Source organism: Mastomys coucha, unplaced genomic scaffold (assembly GCF_008632895.1).
Source record: "Mastomys coucha isolate ucsf_1 unplaced genomic scaffold, UCSF_Mcou_1 pScaffold4, whole genome shotgun sequence".
Classification (NCBI taxonomy): Eukaryota; Metazoa; Chordata; class Mammalia; order Rodentia; family Muridae; genus Mastomys; species Mastomys coucha.
In genome coordinates this window covers 362,251-381,805 of record NW_022196910.1, presented here as the reverse complement: position 1 = coordinate 381,805, position 19,555 = coordinate 362,251, and the positions used below count along the sequence as shown (strand labels likewise).

Here is a 19,555-nt window from a genome sequence, read left to right as displayed (position 1 = left end):
AAAAAAAAAAAAAAAAAAAAAGATCTAGGCCAGCTCTGGGTCTACCGGGGAAGCCAGAGTCTCTTAGGGACGCTGCTTTTGTCACTCAGGCCTCAGTAGCCAATCAGGACTTCGAGACAGAACCTTCAGTCATAGTGGGGCGGGCACTTCCTGTTCGCCATATTACCCGCTTTGCTGTGAATCTGAGGAAAGCAGATTTGACCATCTTCCGGGAGCTGAGGGGAGAGCGAGGTGACCTAGGAATCCGCGTCATGGTGAGCGGGGCCGCCGTCCCCACGCGCGGCGGAGCCGCAGGAGCCCGCGTGGAGTTGACCGAGGGTGCGGGAACCGGCGGCGAGACGTGGCGACCTTTGTTCACCTGAGGTCTCTGAGTTCCCTTGTCCTCCCATGTGGAAGCAGGATGAGACGGTTTCCCGGGCTGCGCCCGCGCACATCACGGGAAGCTGGGGCCGGTGCTTGGACCGGGTCATCCTTCAGCGGGCGCGCAGGCGCGGCGTTTGTTGTCAGTGAAGAGGGATATGCAGACTGGCAGAGCAAATTCTTTTCTTTAGCGTCTTCCAGAAGTTCTGCACCTGGCACTTGACATTCGGGTGTAGGCTCCATCTGCAGTTAACTCTGCGCAGGTCTAAAGTCAGTGTTACTAACACATTCGCATGCAGATGCCACCGTGGTCCAGTCACGTGTGTTAGTAAAGCCAGACTCACGGTGTTTCCCTGCCTAAGCTGTCAAAATTGACCGAATATTAATTGTGTTTTCGTTCTAAGTGTTCTCTCATGTTCTGTTGGTCTCTTTATTCCTCATACAGCACAGTCTTTATTGCAGGTGTAGGGTAATTAAGAAGTCAGATTGTGTCACTATGCTGTTTATTCAGTCTTGTGTTCTCATGTTTTCATTCATGGTGACCTTTGTCATCGGTTTTCTGTTGTTCATTGCAGAAAGCGTTAGACTCTTTATTGGATGTGTGTTGAATCTATAGCTCAGATTCTGTACTGAAATAATACTGAGACTTCTTGTCTAGACTCATAGGATTTCTCTCCTTGGATCAAGTTCTTTGATTCTTTTAATTATGAAATTATAGTTTTGGCTACAGATACTTGTCATATTGTCATTCATGTCTTATTGCTGTTTTATCCGTGGTGACATATACGAGATATGGGGATCTTTATTTTTAATTTACTACATTTACTTCATGTGCATGAGTGTTTTGCTTTCCTGTATGTGTGTTCATTACTTGGGTGTTTGTCGCCCATAGAAGACCAAAGAGGCCGCCACCAGGATCTAGTGATAATTTTGTGTCATCATGTTAGTGTTGGGAGCCAAACCCAGGTCTTCTGCTAAAGCAGAAATCTTAACTGCCAAGCCATCTCTCCAGTCTTAAACTTGACAGACTTTCAGAATTTTACATGTGAGTGTGCCCATTCACAGGCTGAAAACTTGAGTGTTAAGGTGATTGAGGTTTGGTTAAAAGTCTTGTGTTTGGGAGTTGGGAAATGTCTCAGAGGTACTGGTGAGATTGGGTCAGCTTGATACAAGCTAGAGTCAGAGTGGCCTGTGGGCAAATGTATACAGTATTCTCTTGATTAATGAGTGATATAATAGTGCCCATCCCATTATGTTCGGTGCCGCTGAGGACAAGGAGTTCTGAGTTGTAAAGAAAGCAGTTTTAGCAAGCCACAAGATCAGGGCAGTTTCTTAGTTAGAGTTCCATTGTTGTGGGAGAGACACCATGACCACAGCATCACTTATAAAGAAAATCATTCAGATAGGGCTCTTTTCTAGTTTCAGAGGTGTAATCCATTATTGCCACAGCGTGGAGTATAGTTGTACATAGCAGACATGGTGCTGGAGAGGTAGCTACGACTTCTAAATCCAGATCAGCAGGCAGTAGGTCTGGCTTGAGCGTTTGAAACTACCAAACCCACCTCCATTGACAAACTTTCTCCAACAAGGCCACACCTACTGCCACAAGGCTGAAGGTCCCAGGACTTGTCAAGTAGCACCACTCCCTAATGGCCAAGCGCTGACATCTATGAGCCTTTGGGTACCATTCTTATTCAAACCACCATAAGCAGTCAGAGGCATTTACCAAGTTTACAGAATATGTGGAATGCAGAAGCTGATTCTTTAGCAAAATCCTGTAGCTGCCTTGTGTTGGAGACTTCTTATCATATAGAGGGTCGTCTTTCTTAATCTCTAAGTGTGTGGTGTGTTTTCACACTGATTCCAGAACAGTTTCACCTCCAGGCTCTCAGGAAAATATGTTTGCAACAGGGTTTCCTATGTTGACTCTGGTTGTCTTCCTCCTACTGTGTAGCCGTACCGGCTTTCTGAGCCAATCTCCTCAAAGGTTTGTAGTACCACACAATCCTTTTGATTTACATAGTGATCTGTTCATGTCAGTAGCAGGAATAGGACTTGTATGTGGAGCATGGCTTCTCTGTTGACACCAGTAAAGAAGGAGGGAAAAGCTTCCTGTGTATACTGCAGGTCAAAACAGGCTAGGCAATAGCTGGGTTACAGGTTTTTAACATTTGATCCGTGAACTGTAGGAGTCCCCGATATCCTGATGTGGTCGGTGAGTTTATGTGTTCTTTCCCAGCATACAGTCATTCATTCATACCCTATGAATTAAGGCAAACCACATTGGTGTTTGTAGAGTTTGGGGAAGTTATCTTAGGCCAACTCTCCCGTATGGGTTAGGGCAAACCTGGCCGCATCACTTCAGTTTGGTGACTGAAGACAACAGGATTGAGACCCAGGGCATTTGGCTTTGGCTTGTGTATTAGTGAACAACACTCAGTAGCTCACATTGTACACAGAGCACATCACACACTGTCTTCTTAATGCCATTTTCTCTGCCAGGAAAGAACTTAAATTGTTTTAAAGTCAGTGTACCTAAATAGTTTCTCTTTTAAAAGCCTCAGTTCTGCATGTGACATATTGTGGGTGTTTGAGTTTAGCCCCCATAGACTCTTGTGTTTGAATGCTTGCCTCATAGAGAGTGGGCACTATTAGGAGGTGTGGCCTTGGTCAAGGAAGTGTATCACTGTGGAGGTGGGCTTTGAGGCCTACTATGTGCTCAGCTGTGGCAGTGTGACACAGTCCCTTTCTTCTCCTTCCTGTGGATCAAGTTGTGGAACTCACAGCTCTCTCTTCACTACCGTGTCTACTCGGACACTGTTGTACTGCCATGCCTCCTGTCTTGGAGGAAAGGTGAACTTCCATTCTTCCTTTAAACATTGCTTTGCCCTTCTGCTGCAAATGTATACTCCATTGATCTCTGTTATATTCTTCAGTTTAAATACATTTTGAGCTTAAAAGAACTTAGGCTAACTTCTACATTAGAGATGTCTTTGTATAAATTGATTACAGTTTTTCTTTGCTGTGTTTAATTTAAGAGAGAGGTTTCTTTCCTTTGGAATCTTTGGGTTGAACAAAGATTTGAAGACACCCAGTGTTAGCACCCCCAAACTCCAAAACCACCCGGCTGAGAGTTCTGCACCTTATTCCAAAGGCAAATAGGAGAAGACTGGCTTCCAGACAGCTAGGACAAGGGTCTTAAAGCCATGTCCATGGTGACACACCTACTTTAACGAGGCCATACCTACTTCAAGGCCACTCCCTTGGCCAAGCATATACAAACCATCACACAAGTGAAAATCTGCTAAGACAAATATAGACTATAGACAGGACAGATTTCTGAGTTCAAGGTTAGCCTGGTCTTCAGAGCAAGTTCCAGGTAAAGAAAAGCTAAGGTCCAGGTGCAGTGGTACATGCATTCAATCCCAGCTATCAGGGGACAGAGGCATATAGGTCTCTGGGTTCAAGGCCAGCATGGTCTACCGAAAAAGTTCCAAGACAGCTAAGGGTAGGCAGTGAAGAAAAGCACGGAGAACAGAAAGTAATTGAATGAGGCGGACGTGTCCTAGTACCAGCAAGCAACAGAACTTAACCACTTTGGAGGAAACATTCTCTGTGTATGAAAGGCTACTTTATGGTATATTAAAATTTCTTTAGAGATATATACGTATCAGCTTGCACATGAGAATTACCTTCCATATCTTTTAGAGCTTTTGCAGTGTCCTTCAATATTGTGGTCTTCCCATTTGTAGCCTCAAATATAGTGCTAGAAAATGTATATTACTGGAAATTGTGTCAGTTGTCTTAGTCATGTGCCTCCAACAGATATCCAAACAAAGGTCCTAACCCTCTACTCTTTATTCATTCATCCACTTTACATCCCGATCGCTGCCCCTTCCCCGTACCCAGTCCTACAGTCCTTCCCTTTATACTTCCTCTCCTCCCCACCCCCAGCCCCAAGTATCTCTTCCCCAAACCGGCACATCAAGTCTCGGCAGGGCTAGAAGTATCCTCTCCCATTGAGGCCAGACAAAATAGCCCAGCTAGAAGAACATATTCCATAGACAGGCAACAGCTTTAGGGATTGTCTATGTCCCAGTTGTTTGCAACCCACATGAAGACTGAGCTGCATATCTGCTACATATTGTGGGGAACCCAGGGTCAGCCCATGTATGCTCTTTGGTTGCTGCTTCAGTCTCTGAGAGCCCTCAAGAGTCCAGGTTAGTTGACTCATTTGGTCTTGCTGTAGAGTCCCTATCCTCTTCGGGGTCCAAAGTATTTCCAGCTCTTTTATGAGAGTCCCTAAAGTCCATCCAATGCTTAGGTGTGGGTCTCTGCATCTGATTGAGTCATCTGCTGGGTGGACCCTCTCAGAGAACAGCCACACTAGGCTCCTGTCTGTAAGCACAATAGAGTGTCAATAAGTGTCAGAGACTGGTGCTTGCCCATGGGATAGTCACATGTTGGGCTGCCAAATGGTCGGCTATTACCTCAGCCTTTGCTTCATCCACCATCCTGCATTTCTTGTAGTGATGATAAATTTTGAGTCATAAGTTTTGTGGTTCGTTTGTTGTCCCTATGGCTCCCCAGGAGTTCCTGCCTGGCTACAGGAGGTGGCCTCTTCAGGTTCCATATCTCTGCTCCTGTCAATCTCAGTTAAGGTTACCCTCATTGATTCTTGGAAGTCTCCCCTATTCCAGGTCTCTTCCAGGTCTCTGGCCTGTCCTTGAGATGTCCCCCTGCCCTCCCTCATCCCTACTCCCTACTCTCACCCACTTCCCTAACTCCATCTGCCTCCTATGACTATTTTATTTCATTTTCTAAGTGATGTGTAAGCATCCTCACTTGGCTCTTTTTTTTTTTTTAATAGCTTTTTTTGGGGTCTGTGGAGTATAGCATGGGTATTCTGTATGTTATGGCTAATGTCCACTTATAAGTGAGTACATACCATGTTTGTGCTTTTGAGCCTGGGCTACCTCCCTCATGATGTTAATCTCATGTTCTATCCATTTGCCTGTAAAATTCATGATGTCTTTGTTTTTAATAGCTGAATAGTATTCCATAGTGTAGATGAACCACATTTTCTTTCTTTGTTCTTCAATTGAGGTTGTTTCCAGCTTCTGGCTATTATGAATAAAGCTGCTGTGAACACAGTGGACCTGTGTCCCTGTGGTATATGGGGCATCTTCTGGGTGTACACCAGGAGTGACCACTGGGTCTGAGATACTACCAAATTGATTTGAAAATCGGTTGTCTAACTTTTCACCCACACAAGCAATGGAGTCTGTTCCCATTGTGCAACATCCGTGCCAGCATGTGCTATCACTTGAGTTTTTTTTTTAATCTTGGACATTCTGATGGATGTAAGGTGAAATCTCAGAGTCGTTTTGATTTGCATTTCCCTGATGACTAAGGACTTTGGACATTTTTTAAGTGCTTCTTGGCCATTTTATATTCTTCTTTTGAGAATTCTCCATTTAAGTCTTGCACACCATTTTAAAAACTGGGTTATTTGGGTTGTTGGTCTCAAACTTCTTGAGTTCTTTATAAATTTTGAATATTAGCTCTCTGTCAAATGGAGGGTTGGTGAAGATCCTTTCCCAATCTGTAGGCGGTTTTGTCTTAATGACAGTGTCCTCTGCCTTACAGAAGTTATTTAGTTTCATGAGGTCCCATTTGTCAATTGTTGATATTAGAGCCTGAGCCTGTATGTTTAGAGTTTTCAAAACCTACTATAATAAGAGTTCACAAACATTTCAACCCATCTTCTAGCCCATGATCCAAAGGTAAGGGAGAAAAGGTGGGTAATAGGACAATGGGGATGTAGACCTCTTTAGAGGTAGTTCTTTGGGGCGATTCCAGTCTTTGTTGTCAGGATACCAACAGTCCAGTTCAGAAGAGTCATCAAACATGAATTAGCAATAGTGGCACTATCGAACAGAAACAGCCAGGCCTCAGCCAGATTGACACAAGTCAATGGGAACAACCAGAACCAGCAACCGGAACCAGCCAGAATGCCAGGAGAAGTCCTCTGCCATGTCTCTCTTAATAAGGTGAAGTTCAGTGAAGACTTAAGACCAAGAAAGCATTACACAGCTATCTGTGCAAGCACACTGTCACTGTCTGTTGGGTCCTACTTACAGTCTCTCCAAACATCACGTGCTCTCTCATGGGTCAGCTTCAGGAAAACATCACATGAGTCTGTATCACTTGACATAATCAGAAACTTCTACTTCTTGAGCCATTAGTGTGATGTTCAGTAAGCTTTTCTGTATAGCCCTGGCTGTCCTGGAACTCACTGTGTAGACCAGGCTGGCCACGAACTCAGAAATCTGCCTGCCTCTGCCTCCCAAGTGCTGGGATTAAAGGTGTGTGCCACCACTGCTGGGCAAGAAAAACTTTTTTCTTAGGTAAACATTTGAAACCCTTAGGTTGGGGTGAGGGTATTCCCAATCCTAGGGAGCAGGAGAGGAATCCCATCCTCTAGAATAGGTAGCATGAGGGAACTTAGGCTATTGAGTGGCAGTTGTACTTATCTGGGTGGAGTCTGTTTGGTTCATGAGAGGTGGAGCTGAATGTGTTTTCTGCAGCTTATAAGTTTACGGAAGAGATGTTTGTTAACAGCATGAAGTCTTTAAGGTGAGTTTAGGGAAGACAAAACCTTTTGTGGAGCAGGTGCAAGGAGGGCCTTTTCCTTCTGTCTAGGAGACTGAATATATAAAAATTTAGCGTAATGAGAAGCATTTTTAACTTTACATTTAAAAGACAAAGGAAACTCAAAACCTTGACCTTATGAATACAATAGTTGATAATATAGCTTTAGAATGAGAAACATTAGTTTATCGTTAAAAGACAGTCAAAGGAAACCTATAATCTCAATTTGTGATTGTAAAAGTTGGATTGTATAGTGGAATGTTTTATAAGCACTCTATTGGTTAATATTACGATAGTGGGATAACAAGGGGAGGAAATATGAAGCATTTAGTCACTAGAAACTGAGTTTAGATAAGGAAGCAGTAGAAGGTTACATCTGTGTAAGGTTACATTTGAACTTGTGTACCATTTATCATGAAGCCTGTGAGCAAGGCAAACCTATCTTTTTGATAAGAGATAGGGTAGTCTTAACTAGTTAACAGATTGACTAATGAGCTAATAAGGTAGTGGATTACCTTAGAGTAAGGAGCTAGAGGTCTGTTTTCTAGCTGTCAATGTAATCAGAAATCTGTGAAGGATAAATTATAATCTAGATGTCATATGTTAATTAAAATGACAGGTTGTTTTATAGTCTACCACTAAACAGTTTCTAGGTCCTGTGGTCTCCGTAACAACCAGGCAGAGTCAGTCTGGACACCAGACTCAGAAGACAGGAAGCTTCCCTGTGGGGGAGAAGCATGGGAGAAATGATGCACCTTGTCTTAGACAATATGAGACATTTAATTCTCTGGCTTTCTTCTGTTTGTCCACAGTTTATGCCGAGCCCTGGTAGTGGGCAAGTCAATGAAGCGGTGTTTCTCAGTGGTTATCATACCCCAATCTAGGCAACCATGTGTTCTTATCTTCTAGGAGACCTTGGGGGAGGTACTGTCATAATTTCAGAGTTTCTGTCATAATAAGATTAAATATTTAACGCTATATTTAGCAGATTTCTGGTAAGATTGAGAGCCAGTGTCTATTAAGTATATTTGAGTTAGGCAATCTGTGTTTAATTATTTGTCCTAGAATGTATGTATCAAATAAAGAGAATATATTATAACTTAAGAGCAGTAATGACAGTAGCAAAAACAAGGCTAAACATATATTTAAGGCAGTGATCTTTAACCTTTTTACTGTTAAAAATATTTAAATTAATAGTAAAATTATTTATCAAGTCAGGATAGAAATCACAAGAAAACCTTAATTTTAACTTGTCTTTGGAGACCCTAAGTCTGGCTGTTTTTCTAAACACAGCAGAGACGTACGGACTGCCCATAACAAAGATGGAGGATAGTCACTAGACTGCCTTTAACCAAGATGGCTCTGAAGCTACAGTCAGCCATGTGACCACCCTGAGCTAAGATGGCACAGAAGCTATAGCTTCACCTATGGAGGAAAGTCACGTGTTATACCTTAGCATGGAACTGTAGAACTGTGCCAGTGTACCTAAGAATGGAACGGTAGAAGCATGGCAGAGACAACAAGCAGACACATTTTGTCTGGCAGACAGGAATCCTCTCCCTGTCACCACAGGCAGCCTCTTGACGTGAGGGACCCAGCGGTCGGTCTGAGTGGTGTGGTCTAAGCAGCTTGGTGTGAGGAGTGCACTGCATGGCTTGGCTGCTCTCATGGCGCCAATAGAAATTTAAGACTGCCCACTGGAGCAAGCAGCTTGGCTGAGTAGGTTTCCAGGCAGCAGCAGAGATGGGGCAAGTGAGCGGGCGGCAGCAGTGCGGACGATTGCAGGGCAAGTGTGGTGTGGCAGGGCAAGAGACCTAGTGCACCAGCCGCTTCCTGGCAACTCTGCTCTAGCACAACTCTGTGTGCTGTCCTTCCTGCCGGAGCTCCAGCCAGCTAGTGACTCTTGTGGAGTAGGTTCTGGTAGGGAGTGAGAGAGGAGAGGGAGGGGCCGAAAGTGAAGGGCAAAGCTTGTACATAGGAATCTTTCCATTTTTCGGATCGCTGGGGAGAGTTGCAAAAGTTTTTTGTTTTGTTTTGTTTTGTTTTTTAAAGCACCATTAAGCGCCCACTTAAGAGTTATTACCTAATGGTATTGGGGCCAAGTTTTGGAAGCTTTTAAGACTGGAAGGCATCCCAGTAGGGAGCCTGGGAGTAGCAGTGAAGACATTTCCTTTATGTGTGAAAGTGAAAGTTATTAACATTATCCCCACCTGTGGCCTGAGGATAAATTAATAACTAAAATGGTAGCAGCCATGCCAGATCATCAGGTTGTCATCTGATGAAGTGAGGGATGAGCTAAAGCCAGCACCAGAGAGATGATGAGCAGAAGGGTCCACCTCAGCCTCGGATTTCACAACAGCAACAGCAGCAACCCTCGAGGATAGGGAGAAAGATCTAATGGAGCCAAGGGAACACGTCCTGTCCTCAGTCAGCTAGCAGCGGGAAGCTCTCAAAGCCCTCAAAAAAAAAAAACCACTTCCAATCCCAACGTGGCCACGCCTCCAAATAGCGCCACTTCCTGGGGCAAGCATATTCAAACCACCACAGGATGTCACTGAATAGAGGACCAGCGGGGACATTGCATGTACCTGTGAAGTTGAAGTTTCCTTTGGAGACTCCAAAATGCTAGAGATGCCTGAGCCATGGAATACCTTCTAAGGAAAGTGTCTGACAGGTGGTGGAATCATCCCGAGAGGTAGAAGTGTTTTGCACAAAACAAAGCTGAAAGGAGTTTGCCCAGCTGCTTTTCAGTTTTTCTTTGTTCCAGTATTTCCTTACTATACTCTCTTCCTTATGTTTTGGAGTGGTAATGTATGTCCTGTGACATTGTATATTGGAAGTATGTGACATGATTTTGACTTTGGTGTTATAGGAGAGTACAATCAAGAAATAGCATGAATGTCAGAAGAGAGTTTCAACTTTGGACTTTTAAATGTTGTTGAGAGTGTGATAGACTGTGGGAATTTTTGAAGTTGGACTAAATCCTTTTTGCGTTATGTCATGGCTATAAGCTTATGGATGCCAGGGAACGGAATGTAGTGGTTTGAATATGATTTGCTGCCATAGACTTATGTGTTTCAATGTTTGGTCAATGGAGAATGGAACTATTAGATGTAGTCTTGTTGGAGTAAATGTGGTGTTGTTGGAAGAAGTATGCCATTGTGGGGTGGGCTTTGAGGTCTCCTGTGCTCAGGCACAGTGTATAACCCATGTCACAGCCTGACTGTCATTAGCACATAGTCTTTTTCTTGCTTCCACAGGAACAAATACAGAGCTGTCAGCTGTTCCTCCCAAGTCTGCCCATAGACTGGCATACTTTCCTCCATGATGATGATAGATTAAAACTCTAAAATGTAATCCTTCTCCAAGTAAATGTTCTCCTTTAGAAGGGTTTCCTTTGTCATGGTGTCTCTTCATAGCAGCAAAAATCCTAATGAAGACAGGAAAAAGCTCCAGGATTAGGGAAAATCCCATTTTCTGAAATAGGCAGCTGCAGAAGCCTTTCATTTATCTAGAGTTCCTTTGACATCAGACAGGAGAATCCAAGTCTTATGACTTCTTTGATTCCGTGAAGCTTCAATGAATTTTTAGATTACAAGGTAAGATATAGTAGCATTACTATGTCTTAGAGGAAACCCAGTGAGGATGCAGTATTGATAGTGTAGGTGAAGCCACAGACCTCAAGCCAGACTAATGATTCATTGCAGTGAACATTTGCAAGTAAATTGTGTGGAGTAGTGGGTAGGTATACTGTGTGATAAACTCTGACACACACAAAGAGATTTTTTTTTTTTTTCCTTTTCTTTTTGGTTTTTTGAGACAGGGTTTCTCTGTGTAGCCCTGGCTGTCCTGGAACTCACTCTGTAGACCAGGCTGGCCTCGAACTCAGAAATCTGCCTGCCTCTGCCTCTCAAGTGCTAGGATTAAAGGCATGTGCCACCACTGCCCGGTGAGATTTTTTTTTTCTTTTGGGGAAAAGTTGTAAGGACAGAGGACAGAAATGAAGGGATGGGCAGATGAGTGGGATTTGGGTGCATGATATGAAATTCACAAAGAACAAAAAGTATCCCAGGTATTTTCTTTGTTATTGATTGACGAGGGTGTGTCCATTCCAATGTGGGTGGTGCCAACCCTGGGCTGATGGTCCTAAGTTGTATAAGAAAGCATACTGAGCAAGCCATGGGCAACAAGCCAGGAAGAAGCACCCCTCTATGGTCTCTGCATCAGTTTCTTCTGCCTCTACATTGCTGCTTAATTTCTGCTCTCCCTGTTTTTGATGATGAACTGTTGTAGGAAACTGACTGAAACAAAACCTTTTCTATTCACTTTGCCAAATATGCAATGTTGGATTAAATATTTACTCTTAGTTTGAAGAGTATGGGATCCACAACACAGAAAACACCAAACATAGCTGAGAAGGAAACAGTGTTAGAATGTTCTTTTTCCATAGCTTATGTATGTCAAAACAACTCAAAAATAAAAATAAACGTACAGGTTCTTAGGTGTGGTTGGGCAGGCACAAGAATGGACATCACAGATAGGACACAGGAATCATGACAGTGTTAGGGAAAGCAGGCAGGGAGATTTCCAGCTGGGGCACAGGCATGACAGAGACATTAAGACCCAGCTTCACTTGGATCTTCAGCCTCCTGCTGTCATAGCTTGTCACTAACAGTAGCTGTCTAGCCACCAGATAGCTATTCTTTGTTGATCTGTTTGAGTGTCACTTTCTATTATGTGTTAGTAATCATTTCTCTGGCAATGCCATATGGATTTCAGTGGGCCCAGCAATGAGCGATGTGATCCTCCTTTTCTGTTTATATCTAAAATGACTTGCTGACTGCATTTGAAATTCTGTGATATGGAGTAAATGTATGAACCACTCAGCATTCTGGAAATATATTCTCAATGTAATATACAAAATAGTCAAGTCTCACCATTTTTTGTTTGTTTTTTTTTTTTTTTTTTTTTTTTTTTTTTTTTTTTTTTTTTTTTTGTCTTTTGAGACAGGGTTTCTCTGTATAGCCCTGGCTGTCCTGGAACTCACTCTGTAGACCAGGCTGGCCTTGAACTCAGAAATCCCCCTGCCTCTACCTCCCAAGTGCTGGGATTAAAGGCGTGTGCCACCACTGCCCGGCTGAGTCTCACCATTTCTATTATGTGCATGTGTGGCTATTTTAGGCTGCAGTGACCTATGAGGATGTGCATGTGAACTTCTCTCAGGAAGAGTGGGCTTTGCTGGGTCCTTCCCAGAAGAGTCTCTACAGAGATGTGATGCTGGAGACCTGCAGGAACCTCACGGCTATAGGTAAGAATGGGAGGTTTCCTTCACGTTCTAAACAAGGGGACAAGCCTTTCTTGGTTATTGTTGTACTTCTGTAATTTCTGTTGTCAAAGAGGAAGAATGTAGTAAATAATAAGACCTGAATCTCAGATTTACCAGAGATAATAAGTTAAAATTTCCACAGTATCATATAATATATCATAAATTTTCTGGTACTATATTTTAGGCTACAAATGGGAAGACCACAATATTGAAGAACGTTGTCAAAGTTCTGGAAGATGTAAAAGGTAATTTTCAAGTGGAAGCTGTTACAGATGCATTGCTGAAGAAAATACATTGTGGCCTAAAGTTTTAATAAAAAGCATCAGTGTAAATAAGCATAGATGTAAGTATAGTGATGATTACTAAATTCTCAGAAGACTATGTCCTTTAATTTCAGGTAGTTGACCTGTGTTTGTAAGGGATTCCTCTAAGAAAAAAGACAAACAATATCTTAACACATCACATTCTCATAGTCATAGCCCTGTGAGAGCTGTGTTGTAGAACTGTCAATCCATTTAGTTTCATCCCATTCAAGTATCTTTAAAAGCATGCACATTGATTAGAGGTCCAGTGAATGCCCAATACCTTTTATAAGCAAGTAGTCCATAGTAAAGCTAGTGTTACTTGTATACTAACAGTGACTTTCCAAAGTTTAGTGAGAGGAACAGTTTATGGGAAACAAGAAGGTTGAAGTTATGGAGAAACTTTAATCCCTATAACACATGTTTGTGGGGGAACAAAAATTTCACTGATGTGACTGCAGTGTAAAAACCTTTTATTTATTATTTCTTCTTTAATAGGTATAATATCTGTCACTCTGGACCCCAGCCTTATGAGCATAAGGGATATGGAAAGAAGCAATGTACCTTTGCAAGTAACAGTGCTCTTCAAACATATGGAAGAGTTCATACTGAAGAGAAATCCTATAAATGTAATCAGTGCAGTAAACCCTTTGCAGATTTTAATAGTCTTCGACAACATGAAAGAAGTCACAGTAGAAAAAAACTCTATGAATGTAATCACTGTGGTAAAGCTTTTCCAAGTCGAAGTTCTCTTCAAGTACATGAAAGAACTCATACAGGAGAGAAACCCTATGATTGCAATGAATGTGGTAAAGCCTTTTCAACTCGCAGTCATCTTCAAATACACCAAAGAACTCACACTGGAGAGAAACCCTATGATTGCAATGAATGTGGTAAAGCATTTGCAAGTAAAGGTAATCTTCAAATACACCAAAGAACTCATACAGGAGAGAAACCATATTGTTGCAATGAATGTGGTAAAGCATTTGCTACTCACAATAATCTTCAAATACATGAAATAATTCATACTGGAGAGAAACCCTATGAATGTAATGAATGTGGTAGAGCCTTTGCATACAGCAGAGCTCTTGAAGCACATGAGAAAACTCATACTGGAGAGAAACCCTATGAGTGTAACCAATGCAGCAAAGCCTTTGCAAGCCATGCTAGTCTTCGAAATCATCTAAAACATCATACTGGAGAGAAACTCTTTGTATGTACACAATGTGGTAAGGCCTTTACGAGTCAGAGTATCCTTCACAGGCATGAAAGAACTCACACTGGTGAGAAACCTTATGAGTGTAATCAATGTGGTAAAACCTTTGCACTTCACAGTTATCTACAAATACACAAAAGAACTCACACTGGAGAGAAACCCTATGAATGTAATCAGTGTGGTAAAGCCTTTACAAGTCATGCTAATCTTCAAAATCATGAAAAACATCATACTGGAGAAAAACCATATGGATGTAATCAATGTGGTAAAGCCTTTGTATGTAGTAGCAGTCTTCAAATACATGAAAGAAGTCACACTGGAGATAAGCCTTATGAATGTCATCAGTGTGGTAAAGCCTTTACAAGTCGCAGTTATATTCAAATACATGAAAGAATTCATACTGGAGAGAAACCCTATGGATGCAAGCAATGTGGTAAAGCCTTTGCATATAGCAGTAGTCTTCAAATACATGAAAGAAGTCATACTAGAGAGAAACTTTATGAATGTACTCATTGTGGTAAAGCTTTTGCAAGTCGCAGTTATCTTCAAATACACAAAAGAGTTCATACTGGAGAGAAACCGTATGAATGTAATCAGTGTGGTGAAGCCTTTGCCAGTCGTGCTAGTCTTCAGAATCATGAAAAGCATCACACTGGAGAGAAACCTTATGGATGTAACCAATGTGGTAAGGTCTTTGCACGTCGCAGTAATCTTCAAATACATGAAAGAATTCATACTGGAGAAAAACCCTATGGATGTCAGCACTGTGGTAAAGCCTTTGTATTAAAGCGTGATCTTCAAATACATGAAAGGATTCATACTGGAGAAAAACCCTATGGATGTAAGCAATGTGGTAAAGCCTTTGTATGTAGTAGCAGTCTTAAAATACATGAAAGAACTCACACTGGAGAGAAACCTTGTGAATGTAATCAGTGTGGTAAAGCCTTTGCAAGTCGAAGTTATCTTCAAATACACAAAAGAGTTCATACTGGAGAGAAACCGTATGAATGTAATCTTTGTGGTAAAGCCTTTGTAAGTCATAGTTATCTCCAAGTACACAAAAGGACTCATACTGGACAGAACCCAAATGAATGTAGTCAATGTGGTAAAGCCTTTGTAAGTCACAGTTACCTTCAGATACACAAAAGACTTCATACTGGAGAGAAACCGTATAGATGTAATCAATGTGGTAAAGCCTTTACATATAACCGAGATCTTCATAGGCATGAAATAATTCACACTGGAGAGAAACCCTATGAATGTAATCAGTGTGGTAAAGCCTTTGCAAGTCGAAGTTATCTTCAAATACACAAAAGAATTCATACTGGAGTGAAACCATAAGAATGTACTCAATGTGGTAAAGCCTTTATTTGCATATCATATTAGCTTTTGTGATCACAAAAAAATTTTGTACTGGATAGGATTATGGATGTAATTGATGCAATACAAGTTTGACTCATCAGTATAATCTTGGAACACATCCTAGACGTAGTATTTGAGAAAAGTCAATGTCATAATGCCTCTGCATGTCATAGTCTTCTTCAAAATTGTGAAAGCATTCCTACTGGGAATAATCACTGTGAATCTAATAGATGCCCTGAAGCCTGCACACCAAGCACATTTGTCCCACTGAGCCATCTTCTGGTGCTTATAGAAGATTAGCAGAACTATTTCATCCTTAAAAAAAATTGTCTTGTTTTCTTATAAACATATTGTCACCCAAGAAAAGAATACCACAGTAATTTGAATAATAAGACTTATTTGCAAATGACAATTATATACTGCCATCCATTTTTATGGGTTAGTTTATCCTGAGGAATAAATACTTGTTCTTAACACTTTCTAAGAAACACAAATGAATGGCAGAGAATTGTCATGTGGGTAAAGGAGGTTGCTGCTAAGCCTGATGATCTGAGTTTATTCTGTGGGAGACGAACATTACTCATGCAAGTTTTTCTCTGATCACTACACTTGTGCTGTGACATATGCACACCCACACAGCAGCACATACATAAATATTTTTAAACTTAAATAAGCACCAGTCAGGTCACTCACCAGTTGAAGATACTTGCTGCAAAACTTGACTCTGTGGGTCACCAAGGTAAAAATTATTGAACATGAAATTAAGAAAACAAAATAGCCACAGTATTGAGCACATAAATGATCTACCACTTGTAATTAATATATTGTTGTATTCCAAGAGGTGCTTTTGTTCTACAAAGAATGATGGTTTATGCATAAATCTTACATTATCCTTTCATTCTCTGATTCAAAGATAGGTCATTGTAAAAACTCCTCAGTTGGGTGTAGAGGTACTTGCCTGTAATCCCAGCACTTGGTAGAAAGTGAGTTCCAGGATGATATGGTTATGTGTAGAGACCCTGTCTCAAAAAAAAAAAAAAATCCATAAGCCAACCATCCTACCACTACCACCATAAACTACAAAAATCCCAGACATCAAGAACAAAATACCCTAAAACAAACACCCATATCTCCCTTTATGGATCTTTTTCTAGTATCATCTGAACTCATCTCTACTCAACTAAATCTTTTGTTGTCTTCACTCTCATTGAAAGAAACTGCTAAAAATGACACTGACAAGCAATAGCAGAGGCCATTCACAAAAGGATAGATATCCATTTAGTTCTTTAATGATCATTTATCAGGAACCCTGTAAGAAGACCAAGGGAATAATGGGGCCTCTTCATTTTCTGCATTATAGTTGCATATTTGTGGCCTGGAATGTTGACATAGTACTACTGCTTCTGTTCCTAGCAGCCACATCAGATGGGTCAGAACCATCTCTAATTCCTGATACCGAAGTTCAGATACATTCTTCTGGCTTCCTTGGGCATCTGGTATGCAAAGGCTGTAAAGGCAGGCGCACACACGCACACGCACACGCACACGCACACACACACGTACACACACACACGTACACGCACACACACATATACACACACGCACACACACACACACGCACACACACATACACACACGCACACACACACACAAGTACACACACGTACACACACGCACACACACGTACACACACACGCACACACACATACACACGCACACACACACATGCACACACAAGACTCCATATTTTAGGGTTATTTTAAGTTTTTTTTTTTTTATTTATGTTATGTATATGGGTACACCACTGCTTTCTTCAGACACCAGAAGAGGGCATTGGGTCCCATTACAGATGGTTGTGAGCCACCATGTGGTTGCTGGGAATTGAACTCAGGACCTCTGGAAGAGCAGTTGGTACTATTAACCACTGAGCCATCTCTCCATCCTGACTCCATATTTTATATGTAAATATAAAAACATGTTATATTTTTAGAAAATAAAAATAATATAATTTACATGTATTACTGAGAAACAGTCCTGGTGGAGTGGAGTTACATGAGAATTCTGAGTGCTTGTGAAAACACACTTAAAAAACAAGAGAAGATTTTTATGACTGTAGTTCTTCAAATCACTTGTTCTTAGAATGTGTTTTTATGCTCCTCTGACATGTAGGAGATAGGAGTAAGATTACTCATTATTGCTTGTGATTGCTCATTTAAAAGTTTATAGTGTGCTTTAAATGCTTCTGTAGGAAAACATGTTTGTCACGTATTTGTTCTCTTGTACACAGCTTTATTCATGAGAACTTTATTCAGGTGACAGTCCTTAATCTTCAGAGTATAAATTGCCTCTGGCTCTGTATAAAGTTGGCTAATGCATGAGACTTCAGTCCGGCTCTCCTATTGGCTCAGTTCTCCCAGGTCCTCCGACCTCTAGACCAGTGAGAAGAGCTGAACAGGGACTAAATGTCAGCCATGAGTGAGGTGAGTGAAAATGATGGGTAGAAACCTGGAAAGGCTTTTCCTTTTCTCAAGCTTGTGCATCATTTTTGAAAGAAAAGGAGTATGTGTATTAAGATGACATCTGTTAGTGTTGTTTTTTCCTTAAAATTTTTTATTATTTAAATACATTTTATACATCAAACATAATAATGTTGAATATTTCGAGAATCAAATAATACATAAAAAATTTGTTCAACTTTTATATTCATATCCTTTTTAAAAAAGATTTATTTATTTTTTATGTGTATGAGTATACTGTAGGTGTACAGATGATGTGAGCCATCATGTAGTTGCTGGGATTTGAACTCAGGACCTCTGCTTGCTTTGGCCCCGCATGCTCCAGTCTGCCCTGCTCACTCAGGTCATTCCCACTTACTCTGGCTCCAGCCCAAAGGTTTATTTATTATTATAAGTACACTGTAGCTGTCTTCAGACACTACAGATCTCATTATGGGTGGTTGTGAGCCACCATGTGGTTGGTAGGATTTGAACTCAGGACCTTCAGTCAGTGCTCTTAACCACTCAGCCAACTCTTCAGCCCTTATATCCTTTCATACCCTAAAAATATCTATATTTAAACTAAAATATCTTTTTATATTTAAATATAAATATCTTTAATATCTTAAAATATCTTTATTTTTAAATATATAATTAAAAATATCTTTATATTGAACATTTAATACTATCCATAACTGAGGATTTTTTTTTGTTTTTTTTTTTTAACATTTAAAAACATTTTAATTAAATAGAATTGAATCACATTCTTGTTTCCTTTTTGTACCACTGCTCCTCCCAGAGACCCCCCCTTCAATACCTACAATATCATTTTTGTCATATTCCTTAAAATTTATAAAATATTATAACAATAAAAATAAATATTATAAAAGTTGTTTGATATAAAACAACAATCAATTTAACAGTCTTATGTAGATGCTTGTCTACAGTAATAGTGAAAATACATTTTTCTCAATATAAATTTTAATTAACTCCAAACATATTAATTGTATACTTAAAAATAATACATCACTACTAGTATTTTCTTAAATGAACATGAATATATAAAGTCTTTTTGTTTGCTTTGTATTTAGTAGAGTTTAAAATCTTGGCTCTTACTGTAGTATAAGCCCAAAGTAAGAACACATTCTTATTTTGTATGTATGTATGTATGTAACCACATTCATTTAAGAAATGGTGTAGGCATTAAGATGGTCTATCCATAAAGTCATTCGCCAACTGTTTCAATGAACAATGGTTCTGCTTGGAGGGTGGCACAGATATTAGGTGAGGTTAAGAATTTGGTTCTTTAGCTGTGATAATTTGGAAAAGCATTCATCTCAGAGAAAGAGTAAGTTATAAAGTCCTCTTCAAACTTGATACAAGAGTTACAAATGTCAAGCAAAGCCTTCAGTCTCACTTTGTTGTTCTCTTACAAGTCACCTCCCTAGTTAATCGTCTATGTTTCTTTTGGGTATATAAATACTTTTGAAATATGTAAGCTGTTCTGAAAACCATAGTATAGTGTAAAAACATGAAATAAACAATACTACTAATAGAGAGGCTGAGATAGGAAAAGCAAGATTTCAAGACCCTTATGTTGTACACAGCCAGACACTGTCACAAACATACAAGCTGAAAGTGTATATAGATTGTACAAGGTTGGACCTATTTTTCCAATTACCAAATTAGAGAGACCATTGGATGACAATCAACAAATTTCCAATTCCTCATATTATGGATTTCAATCGATTAGGATATGTTGGTAATATTACTTTTCAAATTAATATATTAAGAAAAGGTAATTGTCACTTCCTGTTGTTTTTGTTGTAAGAGGTGGAAT

General features: G+C 40.5%; 1 pseudogene across 1 annotated transcript; it reads left to right on the top strand.

Annotated features, from left to right (window-relative positions):
• Positions 1–97: 97 nt before the first annotated feature.
• Positions 98–16,308, top strand: LOC116076281 (annotated as a pseudogene). Its single transcript, XR_004112888.1, has 4 exons — positions 98–254; positions 12,196–12,322; positions 12,525–12,585; positions 13,141–16,308. The product of XR_004112888.1 is annotated as a zinc finger protein 431-like (transcript).
• Positions 16,309–19,555: the final 3,247 nt, after the last annotated feature.